Here is a 25,193-nt window from a genome sequence, read left to right on the forward strand (position 1 = left end):
TGAATCTAGATAATGCTTTCAGTAACTGCAAAACTCAATTTCAGCATCCTTAACAAGTGTGCCCCTCTCTTTCCAGGGTTATATGCCTCTTCAGAATTCACATGGCATTTTGCATTTCTAATCCATTCATAATATAAGCTATACACTACAAACTGTAAGTTATAATTAAACTTTTTCTTCCTAGATCCAAAGACCTAAACACGAATTGTCGCCTGTAGACCTCACTTCCTTTGCAGCTCTCTCATTGCTGCTCTAAACCATTTATTCATTTCTTTATTCACAAATCTCAATACCATTGAAGTACCTTCCATGGGATCATTCTTGCCATTACCTGTGATAGTGAGCATTACCTAATGGCCTCCCAGGTACTAGTTCTTCTGAGCTATCAGCTTTAGCACAAGGGTACTCTCCTCCTTCCTTCTTCCCTGCAGCTTTGCATCCTTGGAAACCTCAACATCCACAAGGATCATCCACCAACAGGTGTCACTGGCTCATCAGTTTCTTGACCTACTTTGCTCTATCTTTTTTCTTAAATTCGCTCTAGTCATTCTACTGTATATCTTCTCATGACCACTATCTATGTCACCTTTAAATCGTGATTTGAAATGTTTGTTTTTATTAATCTGTCTCTCTTTATTTCCCGCTGACTTACTTTACTGTTACTGCCCATAACAACCTCCAATGAATGCATCAAACCCTACCTCATTTTTACTCTATCCTCACCCATTTATTGTCCCAACCTCCTTTGTATTTTCCCACTTTGCACTGTAATCACTCTCTTACAAATATCATTAACTTGCTTGTCCTTCCGGGGTTTTTTTTGTTGGCGGGGGTGGGAGGTCAGGGGGCATACTCACATGTCAAAATACCACTGCTTCAGAAGCTCCACCCACTGCACAGACTCAAGCAGCTGAACGTTGATGGAGAAAAAAATCCCACAAACTTGCTGGATGGACTCAGTTCACATTTATGATCACTGATCTCAAATAGGCTCTCAACACTCTAGGATAATGCAACTCCATTTCTCTGCTAAATGACCTTTTCTGCTTTCTGGGATGACAGTCTCACGCCTTCTCCTCAAATCTTCAACAACTCATCCCCAACCTGACTCTCAGCATGGGGATAAAATCATTGAAACCAGTCAAAATGACTTCATTTTTCTATCATCACTTTAACCAGTATTTACCCATATGCTCAAGTGTCCCACCCGTGGAGCTGAAAGAATAGTCACTGTATGAAAGCCAGCCTTAATAAGCCAGACTTAATACATAGTATCTATGTCTTTGATACTATTCATCTCTGCCTTTGTACTGTGATTTCCCTTCCTTCAGAACTAATTTCTCCTCCAGTGTCTCACCTTCCTGGCCTTATTTCCTCATCTCCTAGTTTTCCTCACCCTTCTCTGGTCAGACTTTCTGTGTCACCATTCCAGAGACTTCTCGTATAAAGTCTGCCAAACCTGAAGATCAATTTTCTCTCTTCAGGTTACATTACATCTTAGCAGTGTTAAGCATCCTCTTTTTCATAAAAGTTTCTTTTCTCAGCTTTCTTGACATTTCAGTAGTGACTACTAGTAATGCACTCCCATTTCCTTTGTTGGTATTTTTTTCTACCTTATCAGATACTGGCTAGAGAAGTGTCCTAAGGCCCCTTCCTCACCCCTCTTCCCTATATGTGCATTCCCTCCCACAGCTAACTTATCCCACGACTGCAGAGAGCATCCAAACCCTGACTTTCAAATGCACAAAAATAGCAGAGCCCTAGTGCATGACTGTCAGATTCCTATACCCAACTTTCCTACTCGCTGTCTGCACTAGGATTTGTACTCAGTTTAGACAAGACAGAGGTAATAGTTTTCCTTGTTTTGTTATTTCCTTTTGTTATTTGCACCCCTAAAAATAAAGGTAAAATAAAATAAAACCCTGATGTAAATCTGAATAGAATTCCATTAAGAGTGTGAAAGAATTTGAAAAAAAAAAACCAATATTTCTACATCAACAAAACTTGGCTTAAAACAATGGTAATTTTTTCCCTTTTATATTGACAAGCTAGTATTTTCAAACATTAGATATTAGCAGCACTTATTCCACCTCATTTGAATTGCCTATTTCAAATCACATTTACTTCAATATGTCATTCTGACAATGAAAATCATAAGGCAGTGTTACAATAAAGTATCACAAAATAATAGGGCAAATGCTTGCCAATTTAGAAACTCATAAATAAAAAGATTTATATCAATACTTTAAATTGCAATATGTACATGTGAAAATTTATAAATTCTGAGAAATAAACATATTTCAATCATTGAATCATTTACATATTAATCTAGAAAAATGCTGTCATATTGCAACTTGAATCAATTGTAATGATATTTCTGTATTTTATTATCTTTATTTTACCTCTTACCATTTGTGTGTAAATACTATATGTTTAAATATATGTAACTTTAGGTATTCCAGCTAATATATAATTAACCTTCTTTTAATTACGGAAATATAATTTTTTCTTAACAATACAGAATGAATTTTACTCAAGTGTTAAACTGTTCAACTACAATAATGGAAATGTAAATATACAGAGGCCAAAATGCCTATAATTATTGTTCCATCTATTTTGCTTGTAGCTAATATGTAACATTTGGTAGGCATTGCAGGAGAAAAATTATTTTAAGAGAATTATGTCCATATGTAAAACTCTTGAAGTTAGAGATTTTTTTCTTCTAATATCCCAAGTATTATTTAAGTGCATAAAGAATTATAAAACCTATATAGATGCTAAGAGAAAATGGTTTTGTAACTGACAAATTTCTTATTTGGTAAGATTTTTATTGTTATTATTACTGCTTAGTTTCAGCTTGTTCGAGGACAGTATTCTCCCACTTTTTTGATATTTGGGTATTTTATTAAATTCATTCAGGTGAATTTAAGGAGACTTTCTCCATATAGTACTTTTAATCCCATGTATTTTGTTTAACTGAAATACGTTGGGAAAAGATAACTGGTTTTATTAACATATTGAGTGAAAATGACCTTAGGTAAATTATTTCAAGATTTAATTTAAAGTAACAGTTCTATCTAATCTGAGAATTAACCAAAAATGACTTCACAACTGTAGCTGTGTTTCATAACCATCTCCTGTTATCACTGGTGGAATTTACAGTCTGAGATGTGTAACTGTGGGTAGGCATGCATATGTATGATCATGTGTGGAGTAATTTTTAAATGTATCAAGAAAAAAACAAGTTCAGATGCAAATGCAAGGTTCCAGAAATGCCCTCTTGCCTCTCATGATAGCAGAATCAGAAGGGACCAGCAGATGTAGTCATCAAAGAGATAGATCATCAAGTCAGCCAAAGCTCCTGATTCCTGGATCCTCTGAACTCCAGCTCAGGAAACACATTACTCAAGCCCTACCCTCTGGGAAGCCCCTGAGGGTCTCCTCAACCCAAGTTTCTATTATAAATGTAACCACAAAAATAATGAAATCATAACAACAAGTTATGAGAACTTGTTTTTTCCTATCCATGTACACCATATAAAGATTTTGGGTGATCCTGAGTGCCCTGACCACATCTAGAAGTGCTAAGAAAAAACATTCTTTCTTTCCTGCAGTATCAGACATTATGCAGAGGAAGAAAACCCCAAACCAGCCCACACACATGTGGTCTGTGACGTGCACGTAATAGAAAGAGCAATCTGGTTTTTGAGGTTAAGTTATTCTATCACACTGACATTTCACAGTGACCATCAGACTAGTCCAGGCCGAGGTTATCAATTGTAAGACTCTCTAAATACTAACGATAAAACACAGGTTTTGTTCAATCTTTTTTTTCAAATTTTAGAAATCTGGAACAATCTCAAACCCTCCCTGAACTGTCTGAACTTGAAAAGCTACAAAAGACATCAAGGAAAAATAACAATTTCATGAACAATTGTTTTTGTATGTTACATTCTGTTTGGCATTAGCACATCACTCAAATATCTGAAAAATGTCTAAGATCAGCTACTTCTATCACCTGCCCTGGGAAGGTGGCAAATAGAACTCAGAACAGAGGGTCCCTCCTGTGGGTACAGCACAGACTGGTGGCTTGTGGGCCACACAGGCTGCAGAGAGATTAACACTGGCATTTTGAGGGAGGAGGTCAGGGCCAGGGAACTCTGCTTACATAAAACTTGACCTCATATCAAATCCATCTCTCCTCTATAATCTAAACTTCAACCTGTTGAACTGAGATGCAAAAAGATGCTACATGCAACTAACCGATGGCTTAAAACCCCATTACTTCCTAACTAGTATTCTTTATATTATCCTCTTCCTAAGGTGAATTACTATCTCAAGCAAATAAGACTGCTGAAAAGGTATTAGTTTCAGGATTCCAGATAAAAACATGAGAGTAACCTTAGAAAATTCTCTAGAGTCGGAAAAAGAAAGTATAACACATTTGCATAAAAAGCAATAATGATGTATTTAAAGGTAAGCATCTTTGGGGGAATATTTGCTCAAAACTTTGAGTAAATTCCTGATAAATGTCCTGGATTTATCGTGATGGGTAAATGTATATACACACATGAATGGATCCAGGAAGTATATGAGAATTTATGCTAATATGATAGCAATCATCCTCTTATAAAATGATTAGTAGTTTTTTTTAATAGTGTTCATCTGTGACGGATACTAAACAATAGTCTTAGTTATATTTACAAAGGTGGTTTTATTGAAAAAATACTTCAGAACGTTTCACACATATTGTATACTTTATTGGTCATTTGCCTTGCTATTTCTCACACAATAATATTTTAAAACACCCTCCAATGGTAATTTTTCATGTTTCTTAGCTGATTTGTTTAGTGTCTAGTTGGCAAGAACCTGGGTTTCAAGGTGCCAAGAAAAAACACTGCATCCAATATGTTTAGAAATCAAATATTTATGATTTTGCAATCATGGTAATTTCACTCTTGCAAAAGTTTTCTCCCCTAAATTCAAATGAAACAAAGTTCCACGCGTGGTTAGAAAGAATGGCAAAGCTAGAACCAGGTCCCCTGAAACAATAGAGTCATCAGGCAACTTTATAGCCCGGTCTAATTCGATGTGTCAGACCCTAATCAGCTCTGTTTCACAGCGCTTTGCTCCATAAAAGCAGATTTGTTTAAAGACAACCTGTGTATTTCAGCATGACTGGGGCCAAAGAATAACGGCTGAAAGCTGGCAGATCTCGTGGGTTAGATGGTGGGGATAAAGTGAATCCATCATTTGCTGGAGAGGCAGAGAAAAAGTGACAGGCTCATTCATGCCTTCGAGACATTTTTAGGTCTACTGAAAATTCTAATCTGTGCACTCTAGATGAGCCCCTGCACTCCCTAATTTAGAACATGTAGCCATGTGCGGAATCTGTCCGCCTCAGATAGGGCAGGCGGGATGCTGTAGGACAGCCAGCCCTCCAAGCGGTTTTCTCCTCTAAATGCATCCTGCCTTGAACTTTACACACAACGCATAAGTTCCATTTACAGGAGGATTTCAGAGTTAATTAAACGCGGAATTTGTTTCTTTAGAAATCATGTACGCCTAGGGGTTAAGTAATAGCATTTCAGCAACTACTTTAATTTAGGATTAAGCCTACTGTACGTTTTCCAAGGGAGTTTTATTTTTATAAGGACACATCTATAGAGATGGGGAAATTTGGCTCTTCTGTTACTATAAAAGGTTTTAAAAATAGCTTTTAAAAAAGACACCACACACTAAGAGATGCTGCAAATCAGCAAATTCAAAATCATCCCTTGCGTAAAAAGCGCTGGAAACAGACAAATAAAGGAGGGTGCTGGTAAAATTGTTGCTTTGCTGATAAGGCCGTCAAATGACTTCCACCAAAGGCTGCCAGGTTTGAGTTCTCTTTGCTCTGGATTTGCTCTTTGCACGCCACAGTAATAATCCCAGAAGCATAATATTTACAAATATTTGGGTCAAAGATGACAGGTCAGATTTTTATGATCAAACTAGCAAGTCAGTGCCAATATATATCATCATTTAGTAGGAACTCCGACTAAAGTTCCTACATAGAATAGTACATATTATCATTCTTAATTTTCTTAAAGGTGGAGCCTTAACAGGGGACAAAATGTGAGCAAATGAAGAACAGAGCAATCTAGGAAGTTAGTATTTTCTTCAGTGGATTTACTTTGGAAACACCATGCAATAAAAGCTTCACAGTAAATGTAGGACTTGAGTTCATGTTCATTGATGTTTTTGAGCATCGTTTGCAAGAATGTTGCACGTTAGCAAAATGCCCGATCTATTAGGTTGTAGATTTACAAGAAGCCAGAGAATATTTTTCAAAATAAAATTTAGAAAAATACAGAAAAATAAAGTGCATTTAAAGTTTGGGAACACCCGCAACCTTTTTCTATTTCTGTTTAGTTTAAATTATTAATGAGACTTCGTGTGTTCTCAGCATACAGTGCTTCTTTCCTTTCCTGAGCTTTTGCACTGGCCATAAAGTTTGAGATGAAAATAACCGGTTACCGGTTTTAAGGTAGAAATACGATTAGGCAGCATTTGGCATTTTCTGTGGTCCACTGAGGGAGCATATGGACTCTTGGAGGTAAAAAGTTCAATTCATGAGGAAGAGCAGAGACAACGGAAGGCTAGAATGACTACAGTAAAATAAAACAGTCCCAAAGCCCCACCGAATAAGCACCCGTCCATAAATCTTGTTAATCCTCAAAATAAAGTGAGTAAGGGAGAAAAGTATGCCCTCCTTCAGACTGGCCCAGATTCTTTATTACTTAAAGTCTTGAAAAAAAGAAATGATTAGGAGAATGAAAGAGGTAATTAGATCAAGAAAAATTGAAACTTTTGTAGTTTGTAGACTATAAGCCATGGATAGTACTGTGAGGAAGTATAAATATCCTGTATTGAATGTGTCAAAGTTGATATTGGCATCTGTGCAGATCTCTGTTGGTTGTGTGAAAGATTCTCATTTTAAAGCGATGCATCTATATGACATGTGATCTCCATTGTTTGACCTGTTAAAATAATAATCATATTGTTCTAAATGTATTCCCTGTCCAAATACCTTGTCCAGAGTTTTAATTCTGGAACACTTCCTGTTTCAGTTCTTATCCATTTGGACAATAATTATATATTCCTGAGTTCTAAAAATAGACATTGGAAAAGGAAGTTAAATAAAGCAAACAAAGATCATCTAACCATGACTAAAGGCCTCAGCAAGAATTGTAATTTGGAAACTTTATCTTAATGTCTGTGGGGAATCTGCTATTAAAATAAACCTTTGGTCTTGAGAAAAATAATGCAGATATAATAATGCAAACATTTAAGATAACTTAATTAGCCCATTTTTGGATACAAGATAATGAATTTAATTGATTTGCATGATTATTGTTTGGTAATTATAAAACAACAACTTTATAAAGCTTCAAATCTATGTAGTAAAAATGATTTTTTAATGATTTTTACTTTCAAATAATTTGTTAATTATAAAACGGCATAATGATTTTCTAAAAAGACAATTCTACATACATACATAGTAAAGAAGGAAAAATAATCCTATCACAGGCTACTTATAGATCCTAACGTTTTGCTGTGTATCTTTCCGAGTTGGATTGCTGTCAGTGAACCACATAGTATAGACACAGTTATATAGACAGCGGTAAATACAAATGGGAGATTTTGCTCCTTATTTTTGAATCTGTTTTATGCTATCACATAAGATCAAATCTTGAATATTTACCATGTCAGCTAGTACCCTTTGGAAAGTCTCCATGTTATAGATACAGCACAGTCTAGTTGATCGATAAGGGTTATTGAGTATTTAGGTTATTTCCTTTATCCTCTTAATACAACAGCCCTAAGCTGTTTATTTATTTATTCTGTTTATAAAGTTGATGCATGGTAATTTTTTAATCTGTCCATTTCACAGAATCTAATACAAATGTCTTAAATAAAATTTCTCAAATTATAAGAAAAATGTATTTTCAATGTTTTAAATTACATTTTTGGACTCTTCTAAGAATAACAATCATAAATAAATATTTATATGATTTTTTAAGCATAAATTCTATTTTTATGTTTTTTCCAATTAAGAAAATTCTATTTTTATGTTTTTTCCAATTAAGATTAATATCTTTTATATAATCACTCATCATATATTACCAATATTTTTCTTTTTATATTTTTAGCAAGCTTAAAAGATTCATTTTTTGCATATGTATAATTCCAAATGTATAAAATTAAATGTAACATTCTGTTATAGTTTATGCCTTTGTGTGAGTGCTTACAAAATCTCTTTAAGTTATGGAAATATCTACCTATATTTTTTGTTCTCTTTGTTTTGAATATTATCTCATATTATCTATATGTAATATGTTTGAACACATGGTAGGGTAGAAGAACTAATTTTATTTTATTTTTTTAGTAAACAGTTACCCTGGAACTATTATTAAATAATGTCTCTCTTCCATTGATTTCAGAGTGTCATCTTTATCATGTATGTACTAAAAACTAGACACTAAAGTCTATTTCTGTTCTTTGGCTCTGTTTGATTAAATTCTGTCTTTCCAACTCAAGAGGACACCGTTTCAATCACATGGCTATTTAAAATGTATTTTAATTTTTAGCACAGCAAGTTCTCTCGTTATAATTTAATTAAATTAAAAGAAATTGACAAATTTTCTCCCAGTATTGCTTCCCAAACCATTTCATCATACTTCTGTTACGTAGCCCAAAGTAATATCGTTATTTACATTTATATTTTACTTAGGGATAAGTTGCATTTAAAAATATTTTTATGTTTATTCATACAACTTTAGAAAAATTGTCTCTCTCTCTCTAGAGATAGATACATACATACATACATACTTACATAGATACATAGATGCATACGTAGATGCATAGATAGATAGAGATATACATACATACCAAGTTAATTTTTAGATGATGTGCATTTTTATGGTAGGTGTAAATGAAGGCTTTGACTCCATATGCTTCTTAGTTACTATTGCTAGATTTTGGAAATTTTGGAATTTGATTTCTATGATTCTTAATATATATTAATTGTATTCCCTTGGCTTATCTATGTAGTAAATTAAATCTGCAAAGATAATTTTTTCACAGGCTTTTATATCAGTTAAAGAAAATCTACAATCAAAACAGAGTTTTCACTAAACTCTAATCACATCACTTTTCAAAGTGCCGGAGAAACAGCACTAAAACACCACATCCGCATCATAGAGTATATGGTCTTATTTTATACCATATTTATTCCTATGTTTGATAGTTCTGATTTAGTCTTTTATTCTTTAAAAAATCTATTAAATATTATTTTAGAGGATGAATTTTATTGTTTATAGTTTTTATTTTTTCAGTTATCTATATCAATATGAGTCTTATTCTTTATTAATTTATTTTTCTGTTGTTGGGATGTTGTAGGCCTTTTCATTCTTACTTACTGATTTTACGCCTAGTTTATTTTAATTCTGTCCAGATGACTTTACTGTATGTAGATCGAGATCTTTCTGGGGGGGCTTCAAGATTGTGTTAAATATTATGCTTTGAATTTTAATTTTTTTTCCATAACTGTCTATCTATCTATATTTATATCTTGTATTAATAGATATAAATTGATTTTATATAACTATATCAAGATATATAGAGAGATATTGGTAGATACAGATACTGATACTGGTACAGATACAGATACAGATATAGAATAAATAGATCAGAAGCAACCTGAATCTGTTTTGACGTCTTTCCTCGGACAATGCAATTAATTCCTCTCCTCCACTCCCTCCTTTTATTTATTTTTGGGGCCAGTGGCTTGAGGTCAACTTGTTAAAATAAGAAGTTAACAAGGTGTTGAATGAAGGGCCTCCAGCCTGTCCTCCCCAGGTTCCCCTGGTGTCATGTGAGCAGGCTTCTGTCGCGCTAAAGCCTTGGAGGCCGCCCTTCGGTCCCAGAACCCTGGTAAAGGATGGCGTGACTTTAAGGGTCAGACATGTGAGCCTCTGGATGCAGCCAAGTGAGAAATCGGCTCCAGTGGATGACCTTGGACAGACAAACTGAGTAATCTCCTTCCAAACTGGTCTGGGAATTTGTGCTAATGAATTCTTCCAAGTTTGAAGGAGGAGAGAATGGGTGCTTAAAAGGTAAGGGGCACCTTCATTCCTGTCCTGCCCCTAGGTTCTTCAGAAAGCAGAAACTAACACAGCATTGTAAAACAACTATACCCCAATAAAAATTTTTTAAAAAAAAGAAGGGAAGGGGCAGAAACAAACAAAACCCCCCTGAAACCCCCAGGCATCAGATATTTCCAGTTGTGGACAAATGCTCTATTTCTGGATAACAAGTTTGATTAATTTAAACATGGTTAGATGAATTTAAGGTTGGAGTTGAGATTCCTGTCTTCCAGAGCAACATAGAGGAAAGCAGTGATCCCAGGAGCTGTACCATCTCTCATCAGGATTAGCATGGGTGTACCAACTCACATTCCCACCAGCAGTGCAAGAGTGTTCCCTTTTCTCCACACCCTCTCCAGCATTTATTTTTTGTAGGTTTTTTGATGATGGCCATTCTGACTGGTGTGAGATGATATCTCATTGTAGTTTTGATTTGCATTTCTCTAATGATTAATGATGTTGAGCATTCTTTCATGTGTTTGTTGGCAGTCTGTATATCTTCTTTGGAGAAATGTCTATTTAGGTCTTCTGCCCATTTTTGGATTGGGTTGTTTGTTTTTTTGTTACTGAGCTGCATGAGCAGCTTGTAAATTTTGGAGATTAATCCTTTGTCAGTTGTTTCATTTGCAAATATTTTCTCCCATTCTGAGGGTTGTCTTTTGGTCTTGTTTATGGTTTCCTTTGCTGTGCAAAAGCTTTGAAGTTTCATTAGGTCCCATTTGTTTATTTTCGTTTTTATTTCCATTTCTCTAGGAGGTGGGTCAAAAAGGATCTTGCTGTGATTTATGTCATAGAGTTGTGGAGAACAGTATAGAGGTTCCTTAAAAAACTACAAATAGAACTACCATATGACCCAGCAATCCCACTACTGGGCAAATACCCTGAGAAAACCATAATTCAAAAAGAGTCATGTACCAAAATGTTCACTGCAGCTCTATTGACAATAGCCAGAAGATGGAAACAACCTAAGTGTCCATCATCGGATGAATGGATAAAGAAGATGTGGCACATATATACAATGGAATATTACTCAGCCATAAAAAGAAACAAAATTGAGTTATTTGTAGTGAGGTGGATGGACCTAGAGTCTGTCATACAGAGTGAAGTAAGTCAGAAAGAGAAAGACAAATACCGTATGCTAACACATGTATATGGAATCTAAGGAAAAAAATGTCATGAAGAACCTAGGGGTAAGACAGGAATAAAGACACAGACCTACTAGAGAATGGACTTGAGGATATGGGGAGGGGGAAGGGTAAGCTGTGACAAAGTGAGAGAGTGGCATGGACATATATACACTACCAAACGTAGAATAGATAGCTAGTGGGAAGCAGTCGCATAGCACAGGGAGATAAGCTCGGTGCTTTGTGACCACCTAGAGAGGTGGGATAGGGAGGGTGGGAGGCAGGGAGATGCAAGAGGGAAGATATATGGGAACGTATGTATATGTATAACTGACTCACTTTGTTAAAAAGCAGAAACTGGGCTTCCCTGGTGGCGCAGTGGTTGAGAGTCCGCCTGCCGATGCAGGGGACAAGGGTTCGTGCCCCGGTCCGGGAAGATCCCATATGCCGTGGAGCGGCTGGGCCCGTGAGCCGTGGCCGCAGAGCCTGCCCGTCCGGAGCCTGTGCTCCGCAACGGGAGAGGCCACAGCAGTGAGAGGCCCGCGTAGCGCAAAATAAATAAGTAAAATAAAAACCAACTACTGGAATATGGCATATTTATCTGAAACTGGAGTGAATGTCTTCTTTGTGCAGGAGTGCAGGGTACAGAGAAAGCATGCATCCCTGACAGCATTCCTTAGCAGAGCTCTGGAAGCCAGAATTCTAAACACAGCTGGGTTATGATGTTGTCCTTTAGGGGAAAAAAAAGGCTCATCTTTATTTTGAATGTGTTGTGCTTCTATAAATAACAAGTTGAACTAAACATTGTTTCCGCTTCACTTTACAAAACCTAACTGGTGGATTTGTTTTTTGGTGCTTCATTACTGTAGGCTAATTAAGTGGTTAAGGACACGAAAAGTTCACTCCCAGCCTGCAGTTCTTTAAGCATTTATTTCCTTGTCAGTATTATTATGTCAGCAAGTATATGGGGGGGTGGGGTGGTAAGAGGCGCTCTGGAAACTGTTCACCCAATTAAAATAAAATACTGCAAAAATTATATAAATGAGGATATGAAGGTGTTATCAATGAATCCCAATATTCTGGCTTTAAAAATTAAAGGGTTTTTTTCATAAAATAATCCAGTAATACATACATAAATATGTATGGCCGAGTTTGTCACATTTTCCACAGGGAGAGTTAAAGCAGTGTAATGCCTTATCTTTGAATATGCTTTGATCTGGTGGAACCAACAGGCTAGGCTATCGAGAGAGGAAACACAGACATCTACGGCTGGCTGCCTCTTACATGAGTAGTTGTAAGTAGCATATTAAGTGAGTTGACTCCAAAGAACGGATTGTGTTTTGTAAGCATTTGGTAAACAGAATTGGCGAAACCCATTAAAAAATAGTAATCCCTGAGAACTGGAGTGATGTATGTGTCCACTCAAGAGGAATGTGGTGTCAGCCCTGTGGTTCTGGAACATCGTGACCTGTTTTCTAGGAAGCATAACTTTAGGATCAGCCTATGATTTATAAAATCATCCCCCAGGTGAAGGTTTAAGATGGATAAAACAGGACCGTTTGATGTTAATGAAATGTTTAATGGGAAGCCAGCCTAATGATGTGTTTCTCTTTGAGTGTTCTTGTGCCTTCATTCATATTTTCTAAAGAAAGCAGAACAATGTGGGAAGTACATTAATCATGTTACTACTCTGGTTGGAATAACTTATTTAACAGTATCATAGTTTCCTGGAAGATTTACTAAGGTTCTTCAATTACTTAAGTCTTGTAGAATAATTTTCATAGTGACAAGAGCTGATGAGAAAAAAATACATGAATGAAGTCATTAGCCTAGAATGTTTCAGAAGCACCTGGATGAATAAAATGTTTTAATTCCTCAGTTTATCAGGAAATAATGTTTTCTATGTATCAACTTTTCAAAAAACCTTTATTTTACTTCATCTTTTTCAATATTGTGGATAAATGGCAAATATTTACTAATGAAGAAATGAAGTAAATATTTTGACATCAGTTTGCTTGCTTGTGGAATAAATGTCCTACTCCAATTTTCTGAGAGGTCAGACACCGGTCAAAATTGCATGAATCTTTTTCATAAGGACCTCTGTACTTCCTCTTAGTATTTTCCATTTCCTCCCAATATTCTAAGCATTACTTGTGTGTACCTGCTTGCAGAAGCCTTTAGGTCAATCCAGTGAAGTATTTTCTTATACAACTTACATTGAACAAAGCGCTTAAAAGTCTAAATAATGGAATTGCAGGCTCTGTGGTAGATATAAAAAGATATTGTTTTCACTCAAATCCGACAAGCCATTGATTATTAAATGTACTTAAACGTACCACTGTTTTATGTACCACTCAGACAGAAAATAAAATTATAAACTATAATGCATGCTTAGGAATAATTTACACAGCATATATATTCATCACACTAGCCTTTGGAAACTTGGAAATATCTTTAATATATTTCAAGGAAGATGTCATCTTTTTTCTTTTTTATTGTTTGCAGGTGATGGGCAATCATTTTGCACATAACTCACTTGCAAAATGGAACACATGGTGATCTACCTGTGGGTTTTTCCCATTCTTAGGTACAATAAAGCACTTTATTTTTGCTTTGCAAGAAAATCAATGGAATTGCAGTCATTCCTCCAATGGCTAACATTTGCTGGCAGAGATTGAAAGATGCCATCAATTCCTAGATGATGTGTCTTGAACTTAGAGTTGATATACTGGGGGAAATGTGCTTCTAGAATAGCTGAAATGTAGTACTTGGGGAAGGATTCCATTCCTAAAGCCATTTAATTTGTTTGCTCAGAAGAATGAACTGTCTGCCACTGTTATCCATCTATGGTTATCAATCCTAGAACTTCAGTGGCATTAGTAGTGTATTTATTAAGAGATGGACCATGTAGAGGTATACTATGAAATATAGCCTATGTTTTCGTTAACTATTCTCTGTATTAAAATTCAACAATTAGTTATTAATATCCTTAATTTACCTTAATCATTAAAGTATATATTTATAAATAAACAAATATTTATTCTTGGAAATATTACAAACTAGTTGACAGAGAATGCAAGCATATATGAAATGAAGTTAAAATCATTTCAAAATGGAGCTTTAAAAATTAGATAATTTTGTACACCCTGATGTACACATATTACACCAAGATGTTTATTGACACATTATATGTTTAAATTTGTAATGCAATTTTCAGAACAGTTAATAGTTTCCTCCTTGATATTTTGCTAAAATTTTGAACATGCTCCTAGCAGGTAAAAAATGGCCCAGGGTCTTATCTGAATAATTAAATGTATGGGAGTGGTTACTTGAGAGTAGCATATTTTTTCACTTTATTTATTGAAAACTATTAAAACTATAGGCATACATTTCCTGTGTTATGAAGCGCTGAATTTAAGAAAATATCTGTATGCAGCTAGATGGTACAGAAACAAATACCTAGATAGTTATTTATATTTACACACTAATGTGCAGCAGCTTTCAAATTTTTTACTTTATCACTTCAAAATTTAAAGAAATAACATTTTATTATTTTTCTCATTTTAAAATATTCTTCTGATAAAAATCTTCATTACACATGACATCTTTAGAGTTTCAATTTCTCTTTTTAATATTAAAATGCAAACATATTCAAACCTATGGCTATGTGACCTAAGAGTCTCTTTTTGAAATGCTGAAAGGAAAAATATACAGGCTTTTGGGTTTGACAGAACTAGGGAGAAAATATTTGCAAATGATGTGACTGACAAGGGGTTAATATCCAAAATATACTAACAGCTCATACAACTCAATATCAAAAACAAACAACCCAATCAAAAAATGGGCAGAAGAGTTAAGTAGACATTTTTCCAAAGAAAACAAACAGATGACCAAAAAAAAAGGACATGAAAAGATGTTCAACATCGCTAATTATTAGAGAAATGTAATTCAAAACTATAGTAAGGTATCACCTCAAGCCAGTCAGAATGGCCATCATCAAAAAGTCTACAAATAATACATTCTGGAGGGAGTGCAGAGAGAAGGGAACCCTTGTACACTGTTGGTAAGAAGGTAAATTGGTGCAGCTTCTATCGAAAACAGTATGGAGTTTCTCAAAAACTAAAATTAGAGCTACCATATGATCTAGCAATCCCACTCTTGGATATATATCTGGAAAAAATGAAAACTTTAATTCAAAAAGATACATGCACCACAATATTTCATATAGAGGCCTAGAGAATATTATACTTAGTGAAGTAAATCAGACAGAGAAATACAGGTATTTTATGATATCACTTATATGTGAAATCTAAGAAATAATGCAAATGAATCTATGTACAAAACAGAAACAGACTCACAGACAGAAAAACAAGCTTACATTACCAAAGGGGAGAGAGGGAGGGAAAATTAGGAATACGGGATTAACAGATACAAACTACTATACATAAAATAGATAAGCAAGAAGGATTTACTATATGGCACAGGGAAATTTATTCAATACCTTGTAATAACCTACGATGGAATATAATCTGAAAAAATATATAATGGAATCACTTTGCTGTACACCTGAAATTAACACAATATTGTAAATCAACTGTACTTCAATAAAAAAATGTAGAGTAAAAAAAAAAAAACAAAACACTAGGTCCCAATTCCAGCACTGACCCTGACCACATACATTTCCCATTCTGTAAAATGGGGCAATAAGACATGATTATTGTGAAATTTGCCTGGGCTGTTACATACAGATCATGGTGCATGGTTTATAAGAGATAATCAACTATTTAACCCTCCTTAACCACAGTTATATACAATAAAGGGAAAACAATATGAAAATACTTATTAAAATATGAATAGCCATAACATTTATACAAATTAACATCTTGAATACAAATATCTGATGCCCAGAACGTTTTGTAAACTGAAAAGAAATTGAAGAAGAAGGAAAAAGAGTAGAAAAGGAAGACAAGGAGCAGTAAGGAGAGATTGAAAAAAAGAGGATGGGAGGAAGGAAGGATGGAGGGAGGAGAGAGGGGAGGAGGCAGGAAGGAAGGAAGGAAGGAAGGAAGGAAGGAAGAAAGGATGGAAGGAAGGAAGGAGGAAGGAAGGAAGGAGGAAGGAAGGATGGAAGGAAGGAAGGGAGGAAGGAAGGAAGGAAGAAGGAAGGAAGGAGGAAGGAAGGGAGGAAGGAAGGAAGGATGGAAGGAAGGAAGGAGGAAGGAAGGAAGGAAGGAAGGGAGGAAGGAAGGAAGGATGGAAGGAAGGAAGGAGGAAGGAAGGAAGGAGGAAGGAAGGGAGGAAGGAAGGAAGGGAGGAAGGAAGGAGGAAGGAACTAGTCTTCTTTCATTAAGTAAAATAGTTGATGTAGTATCAATCAGTGTTTAGGATTTTTATTCCATTTTTATTTATCAGTTTGCTACATTAAGTATAATTGTCAATCTTAACATCATTCATAAACGAAAGGCTATTGTTATTTTATAACTATTAAAGTTATGAAATGCCTACTACATTTCATTTCCTGAGCTATGCTTGTGGACAGTGTCTTATTCAAATATGAAGCAAACCCAATGAGTTTGGCTTAATTATTTTTATTTTACTGATGAGATGACAGAAGTTGCGATTTACTGACCAAACTAAAGTTACTTGAAAACACAAACTTACTTGTTAATGTAGACCTGAACCCATATTATAAACCATAACATTTCCTTTCAAAAATATGCAAGATACAGGTTATTTCTCAGGAGCCAAGAACCAAAAACAAAAACAGAAAGTAAAACCATACTAGTTGTTAATAAATTCCCTTGAGGAAACATTGTGGAATAAGAAATACAGTGCATGAGCACCTCTATTAATGCTACCAAGTCCAAGCTCATACTGCTTCTCACACGACAGGTCAATAAAGCAGGAGGCAAGGTGTAGGGGCAAGGACTAGGGACTTTATTTGGAAAGCCGGGAGACCAAGAAGATGGCGTACTAGCGTCCTAAAGAACCATCTTGTCAAGGTCTGGATGCTAATTTCTTTTACAGAACAAAGAGGATATAATGTAAAAGGACCATAAATTGTTGCCAGTATTTCCTGGTTTTGGCCAGTCTCTGGACAGGATATGTTAATTCCTTTTCTCCTGCAGCCATTCACAGGTGGGCTGGGTCAGGATGTTTCCTGTGAGCTGAACAAAGGTATTTAATATTCAGGTATGGGAGGCAGGGTTCTAGGATATGGGCCACTATGTACCCTTGAAGTTATAGGCAACATCCCTTTAGTGATTAACTTGTAGCAAAAGCAGTAGAATACAAAGGTTAAAGTAAAAGAAACAGATCCAATATGGAGTCAGATTTGTTCTTTCCTATTACATTAATGGAGAATCCGAGACACCTGGGCTGTCCATTTGCTAGCTGGGTATAATCTTTGGCAAATTCCTTAATATCTTGAACTTAAAATTTTTCTTGTGCATAAAATGGAAATAATAACACCAAATCATAAATTTTATAAGGAGATTAAATGAGATAATGTGTACAGTATGTAGTCCAACTGCAAGTAAAATTGTTTTTGATTGTGATCACCAAAAGGATAACTGTTTTGATTATATAATCATTTGAAAATGTTTCTCATAACATTGTTATGTCCACAAAGAGATCACAGAACCATACTTTATTTTTTCAACTCTGGAAAACTCTAAGCAGTAAGAGAGACTATAAAGAAATGAAAAATGTCTTCAGTGGCATATTGTTATTGAACACTTTAATTTTTTATAAATGTTACTTAATAAAATATACACAATTATGATGTTTCAAGAGAGATTATAAAATGGCTTGTCACAAGGAACTATTTAATATATGAGTCATGAACAAGGTGTGCAAACTTACCAAGGAAGTCATTCAAATAAGGTTAAATGGCCTGAATCCTGAAAACGTATACATAATATGACATCTTTGGATAAAGAGCCAACTTTAGTGTGAATTTGCTTTAACTTTGGAGGAGCAACATATAGTCTGATTTCTCCTAAAACTGAGAGCACAGAATGGCTGCAACAGAAAAAAAGGATTCAAATATTACTTGATCATTTGTCAACAGAGAATGTGAAACTTTATTCTAAGAGTTTGAATTAAACACAGTGTGAAAATGTGAACACTATTTTGGGGGGTGGGGGACTTGGTGAACAAGGGAGAGGCAGGATGAAAATGGTGCTTAGCCTTTTGTCCTAATAGGTAGGTTACACATTTGAGAAAAGCAGAAGTGAGAGCAGTTGTTTTCATGCATGTTCTTACATCACAGTGAGTTAGGCTAGAGACTAGAAATAAAGGGAAAAAAGTTGATCCTGCAAAAGACTACATATCAGCATCAAAGGAAAAAATGAGATTAAAACGTAACTCAGCTGGCCCGTTAGAAGGATGTTAATACCGTCAATAGTACTTTAGTGTGATGTACATTTTTAATTTAGGAGGAGTGGAGAGTTATAAAGATTCCCTTTCATCTTAAATATCCGTTTTCAGCAGTGATCAAAGAGAAGGTTGATATTTCTTGGTCAGTCACACATATACTCACATTTATATTTGTGACACAAAACACACTGCTGACACCTCCCCTAAAATACACCCAAATGTGCACACTGTCTGTATATGTATATATTAATGACATAAATACTGTGTTATTTAGGCCCTGACTTAACCTATATAAGGAATGCAAATCTAAGGAAATGCCTCATAATGCATCATAAAATTCTATGATCTTATATTAAAAGCCCTTATTAAAAACTTATAAAAACCTATATTCAATATATTCAATAAGAATATGTTGAACCTATATGAACCTATATTCAATAAGAAACCTATACTAAAACTTTAAACTTTTCCTCCTACCAACTATCTTAGAGTTAGGTTTTATTTTTATTTCTAAAACCCAATTATTTATATATATATATATGTGTGTGTACACAGGCATATATGTGTAGAAATATATGCATACATATACATATATTATATATATATATATAGAGAGAGAGAGAGAGTGACAGAGAGACAAAAAGACAGATTTTCAATTGCATATGTGAAATTGCTTTAAGATCCTCATATAGTATCAACTCAAACATTTACTCTGTTAGAGTTAAATAAAATTAGAAATTGTCCTTGTGCTACGTAGATGTAATAGAAATCAGATCATATTATAATGATTATGTTATTCAGGAGGCAAGAAGATGTGACTAAAAGAATCTAACAAACTTACAAAAATCGTATAATCAGAGGGACATATGGACAAGACCTAGATCTTCTGGTTTTCAGCTTGGGTATCTTTCTTTCTGCTTTGTAAGAGGCAAAAATATTAATCTATTTGTATGAGTCTTCCAAAAATGAAGGTATTGATAGTATATCCTGTGGCTTATTGTGTCATTGAAACATAAAAATAAGATATTGCTGTGTGACTTTTGAAATCGAAAACCTTTTAAAAAGTGTTTCGTTTTATATTATGCTTACCAAAATTTTTAAAAATACATTTTTTTCAAAAATCAACTTAAACTCCATATTTTCTTGAAAACTTAAAATACTGTGTAATGAATTTGAGCTTTTATATTAAAGAAACTACTTGTTTTATTTCACTTTGCCAAGATTTATAAGAACTGGTATTTATTACCATGAGGTTCAAAGTATATACCTTTATAACAAGTTGTATATCTTAGGTATTATAGGGTATTTACTTATCTCTCTCTTATTCTAGGCTATGAGATGTGATATATCTGCTCATTAAGATTACAATCTATTTGGAGCAAAAAAATAGGCACGTAAGACAAGATAAGAATCATTACAAAGTTTTTGTACATCAAAATAGCAGAACTGTCAATACACTGTATGCCTAAGTATTGAGGGTGTAATATTTATTGCTATCTTATAGGTTTGATGTCAGAAAATATGTACAATTGAAAATATGTTCAGAATATAAACTCATGTGATTTTATTGCCATTTTACTTGGAATAATTTTATCTTCTGCTTATTGAACATTTTCTCAGAAGAAATGACGGTCTGAATGAAGATGTCTAGTTCTCCTTGATCATATAGATTCTGCTTTGGAAATTTTGAGAAAAATCAACTGAACACGTTGTGTTTCTTTCAAAAATTAGGTTGGCAGAAATAAGTGAAACAAAATACCTGAGCATCTCTGCATTATTTCTCTGCTAAAGTGTGAAAGCACATGCACTGCAATTCCTCATCTGTATCAGCTTCACGGATGCCATATTGAGTTGGGTTTCATCTGTCATATTGTGTCATGTCAAGTTGCATGGTGCCTTATAATGGATGCTGACACGGGGTAGCAAGCTGCCCTCACACCTATGAAAACACATTCAGAATGAAAGCAGATGGTAAATTGTTTGCTGCACTAACTATTGTGGCAGGTAAAATATTCTGCCCCAATCGTGGAAAAGGATATCATATTGCTAAACCTTACAGTCTGAACTGCATACATGTCCTGATATAAAGGATAAATGTTATTTGACCTAATAGATGCTTTCTTTTGAGTCATGGGATAAAAGAGAAATCAGGCTAAAAAATGTTTTCTTAATATTGCACTGAATATTAAACTAGAAATTATAATGCCACCATGCTCCACGCTATCATGATTAATTTAAAATTTTTTTTTCAGAAACACTATCACTAGAGCATTTGTGGTTATATGCAGGAACACTGAAGCTAAAATGATTTAATAGTCAATTCTTGTTTTGAAGAAAGTGATAGTAACCATTTTTTTTTTTGGCCACTGATCACTTCAGCTTCCTAAACTGTGGCAATGTGTTGCCGATGCAGATGTCAGCAAAAGTTTCAGGGCTGCTAAGCATCCTAATGGGACACAGAGCGAACAACTGCTTCTAAGTAAGGCCAAGTGTAGCTAAACTCTTCCTGTATTACCTTAAATTTCAGGCCAGGTCAGTGAACACTGAAAATAAAACCTAATTATTCTCAGTTGAAGAGTTCAGTATCACCATTATGATCTGACCTATTTCAGAAGCTCTTGAAGTTTTTTTGCTACAACGAGTAGCAGGTCATCTAAACTATTTTGAAACATTCAGCTGCTGTGAGCTACATCATAGCTATGATTAGAAGCCTGATATTTTATATTATGAAATAAATTAATTATGAGAACAGAGAATTTATAATTTGGTAAATCTCTAATTGTAGGTTTAAAGGTATTCTGTTACAATCAATATAATATTTCAAGAGAAATACAATTAAATAGATCAATTAACCTAATGAATGAAAATGAACACGTCACTAATTTCTTAGTTTATATAGACTTTTAAGATGTTGTTATTTCATATAAATGTTTATTTCATACTAGGCCTCATGAGAATATGTGTTTATTTTGGTTTTAATTTAAAAAGTCGTTATATGAAAAATTAGTTTTATTACATAGGTCGGTTGATCAGTTCAAAATTTAAACCATAAAAATAAATGAACTGATGCAGTACGTTCAAAAACTCGTTCTCCTGGATGCTTGACTGAAATATCTCAATATTATCTTTTTTTATAACAAAATACATCCATATTCAAGCGGTTTTGTTTTTCTATGTGAAAGTGTCCTGTAAAATGAGGGAAGAAGAAGGTGATATGTTAATGTCTTTTAGGAATACAGTAATTAAATTGAATATATATATATATATACACACACATATATACACAACACACTTATCTCAGGCACTAGTCTGTCTAGTATGAGATTGCAGAGGTCCAGGTTGCATAATATTAGATTATTTTCCTGGTTTGAACTTTAGCTGTAAAAGAACATTCATTCTCAGTATATCGTTTAGGTTATTTTTTTTTTTAGTTTTTTGGCCACGCCTGTGCAGCATGTGGGATCTTAGTTCCCTGACCAGGGATCGAACCCCTGCCCCCTGCATTGGGAGTGCAGAGCCCTAACCACTGGATGGCCAGGGAATTCCCAGTTTGGGTTATTTTAATTGTCTCTGTCCCTGTGTATATCCTATAAATGCTTCATAAAAAGAGCAAGGAGTACTAAACTAACTACATAAATATATGATTAGATAAATGATAGAGAGGTAAATAGATAGATAATCTGCTATTCTTGCTACAGAACTGCCAGTGCTATGCTCACCCTAGTTATCACCTTTCAACCATGATTTCTGTCTTTACTGCTTCTTTAATAACAAACTCAGCCTTCTCTCAGTCTTCATCCTCTAGATCTCCCCTCGACATCTGAACCCCTTAACCAACTCCTTTCCCATTGAAATTCTCTTCTATCTCCTTGGGTGCCACTCAAATATCTCTCTTAATTAACAATCTATCTTCAGGATACCTGATTGATAATTACAACCGCCTAATGGGTAATGTTGGTTCAACTAATCATTCATTTATTCATTCAACAAACATTATTCTTTCCTAGCTACAGGGGCTATTGGACTAGAAAACCAAATGCAATACAGTATCTACCCTGTATTGAGGGAAACACCGGTGAAAACATTGAATTCAACTCTGTTATGAGAAAAATATATAGGGGATGTATTCAGAACATGTAAAATTAATTTGTGATTTGATCTTGAGGGTGGGGATGCTTGGGAGAAAGAAAAAAATTTAAAACTTCAGAGTAAGAGTAAGTGACTGTTAGTGTGAATCCTGATAAATAAGGGTTCAGCCTACCTGAGGTGAGTACTTTTCTTGTAGAAGAAGCAACTTTGCAAAAGGAGATATGAAATAAACAACAAGGCAGAACATTTAGGTATGGCTAAAGGAAGTCATGAAGGTAGGCCGTTGATGCTCACAGAGAGATGAGAGTGCAGTCATATTTAGAGACTGTTAGCACATACGCTGGACTTTGAGAACAATGGAAAGATTAATAATGTTTTTTTTTTCTGGGAAGTATGATGACCAGGTATTCATCTATAAAATGGTTATTCTTCAGAGCAGCCAGTATGTCCTGTAGACACCCTATCTGTCCAAAGCATGATATTTACTTTCTAACTTTGTTTCTTGTAATTTCTTTCAGCATATTTCTCTCTGGCTGTCTCCACAATGGAAACCCCAGTAGTCTTGGAGTTTAGCCACTACTTCTCCCCCATCTACATTGCTTACCATAGTTAAGTCAGTTCTACCTCAAAATGTCTCTTTAATCTATGCCTTCCTCTCTAGCCCCAGTGAAATTTTCCTATCTCAGCCTCTCAAAAATCCCTTACCCAGAAGATTGTACTATTTTTTTTTAATTCACTCATGTCTTAATCCCTTCTAATTTATCACCTACCTTGTCACCAAGGTTGCTGTTTTAAATTAATTTTATCAGGACAGCTCCCTGTTGGCTCATTACTGGACAAAATCCAAACTCATCAGCATGGAGTCAAAATTTGTTTTCTCTCTGACCCCAACATTCCAGTTCTTGAACCACAGTGTTGGCCTTGCTGCAAAACGTTCTGTGATACAAGCAGGTAGAAATGGGATTTGGCACTTTATTTGTGCCTGATATATAAAAAAAATCTATGCAAGTCTATGGTATTTGCTATTATAATTATGGAAATCCACAGATGTTGAAACCCAGAGAGTAAATTAAATGGAGATTCAAACACAAAGCTAAGGTTAATGAACTGGAAAATAGATTCAGAACACATCTACGGGACTGAGGTTTGTGAAACACATAAAGACACAGGATGCATATACAAAAGTTAGGAATCCCAGAAGAATGTAATGTATGGAGCAATGGCTAGCACTAGAATATGGCAATGAGGCAACTGTTTGGAATCCTTTGCCCACAAGCAATTTTGATAGCTGAGTCCTGAAACAGGTTAAATTCCATTTAAGCTACCCTATCACTATCTTATTGTCTTCCCCCTTTTCATGGGCAACCCATATTTAAGACTAAGTTTATTTAGTTGAGGTTGGTGAGAAACAGCCTACTCCCCCATAAATAGTACAGTGATACTTCTTCAGCATATTATCCTGATTAGCAATGAAAAGAGAAACCCTTGATTTACACACAAGGAGAAGTCAAACAGGTTATATCCTCAAGATGTAATGACAATTTCACTTGTCTTAATTTTTATCTGTTGCCAGCTTATCCAATTTGAATTTCCACTCACCTGTGTCCAGTGAAGTCTTGCTTTACCAGCTCAAGCAAGAGCTGAGTGGCAGCTTTTCCCCAGCAGATGTAAGAGTCTTTAATAGAGAGCAAATACATTAAGTCTCAGACCTTCCAATCTGAGTCTTCTCAACCACAACTAAGCGCTTGGCACTGGGTTGCTCTCTATCCTGGGTAAATATGGTTGGTTTTGGAACAAAATCTTACTTAGCTGTTTCCAAGTTCTGGTCAGCAAACCAGTCTTCCTCCATAATGAGATTTTATTGGGCCATGTCAAAACGTAAGAAACAAGGTTAATGCAGTAAAATTTTCCTAAAGCCAAATTTATTCATTATTAAGGATTTTAAATTGAGTTGAGGTTATTTCTTTCCTAATTTTTGGTATTGAAATACTGTTCCTTTCGTGAAATGACTTGAGGAAAAGTTCTACTTTGGATGGTAAAATCTAGTTTTGTTTTGACTTTTTATACCCTTATTAGAAAAAAAAATGACAACCCAATTACAATTCTCCTATATATATTTTGAATTTTACTGTTCTGTGAAATCCAAATATATATGAATTCTTCCAGTATACGTTAACAATGACCCTGACCCTATTATTTTAGAGAAGCATTTTAACATTAACCCTAGCCTGCAGAGGACAGCAGTCTCTGAACTTGGGTATCTTTCTCACCACAGTATTCTTTCTGGCCTTGATGAATGGTACATTCTCTTTGTGGCTCTAGGGAACATAATCCTCGAGTGGGTCCTCTGGCATCACGTAATATATCTGTTCCATCATGTCCCCCTCTGTCAGCCTCTGTCTACCTTCCA

Source organism: Delphinus delphis, chromosome 18 (genome assembly GCF_949987515.2).
Source record: "Delphinus delphis chromosome 18, mDelDel1.2, whole genome shotgun sequence".
NCBI classification, from domain to species: domain Eukaryota; kingdom Metazoa; phylum Chordata; class Mammalia; order Artiodactyla; family Delphinidae; genus Delphinus; species Delphinus delphis.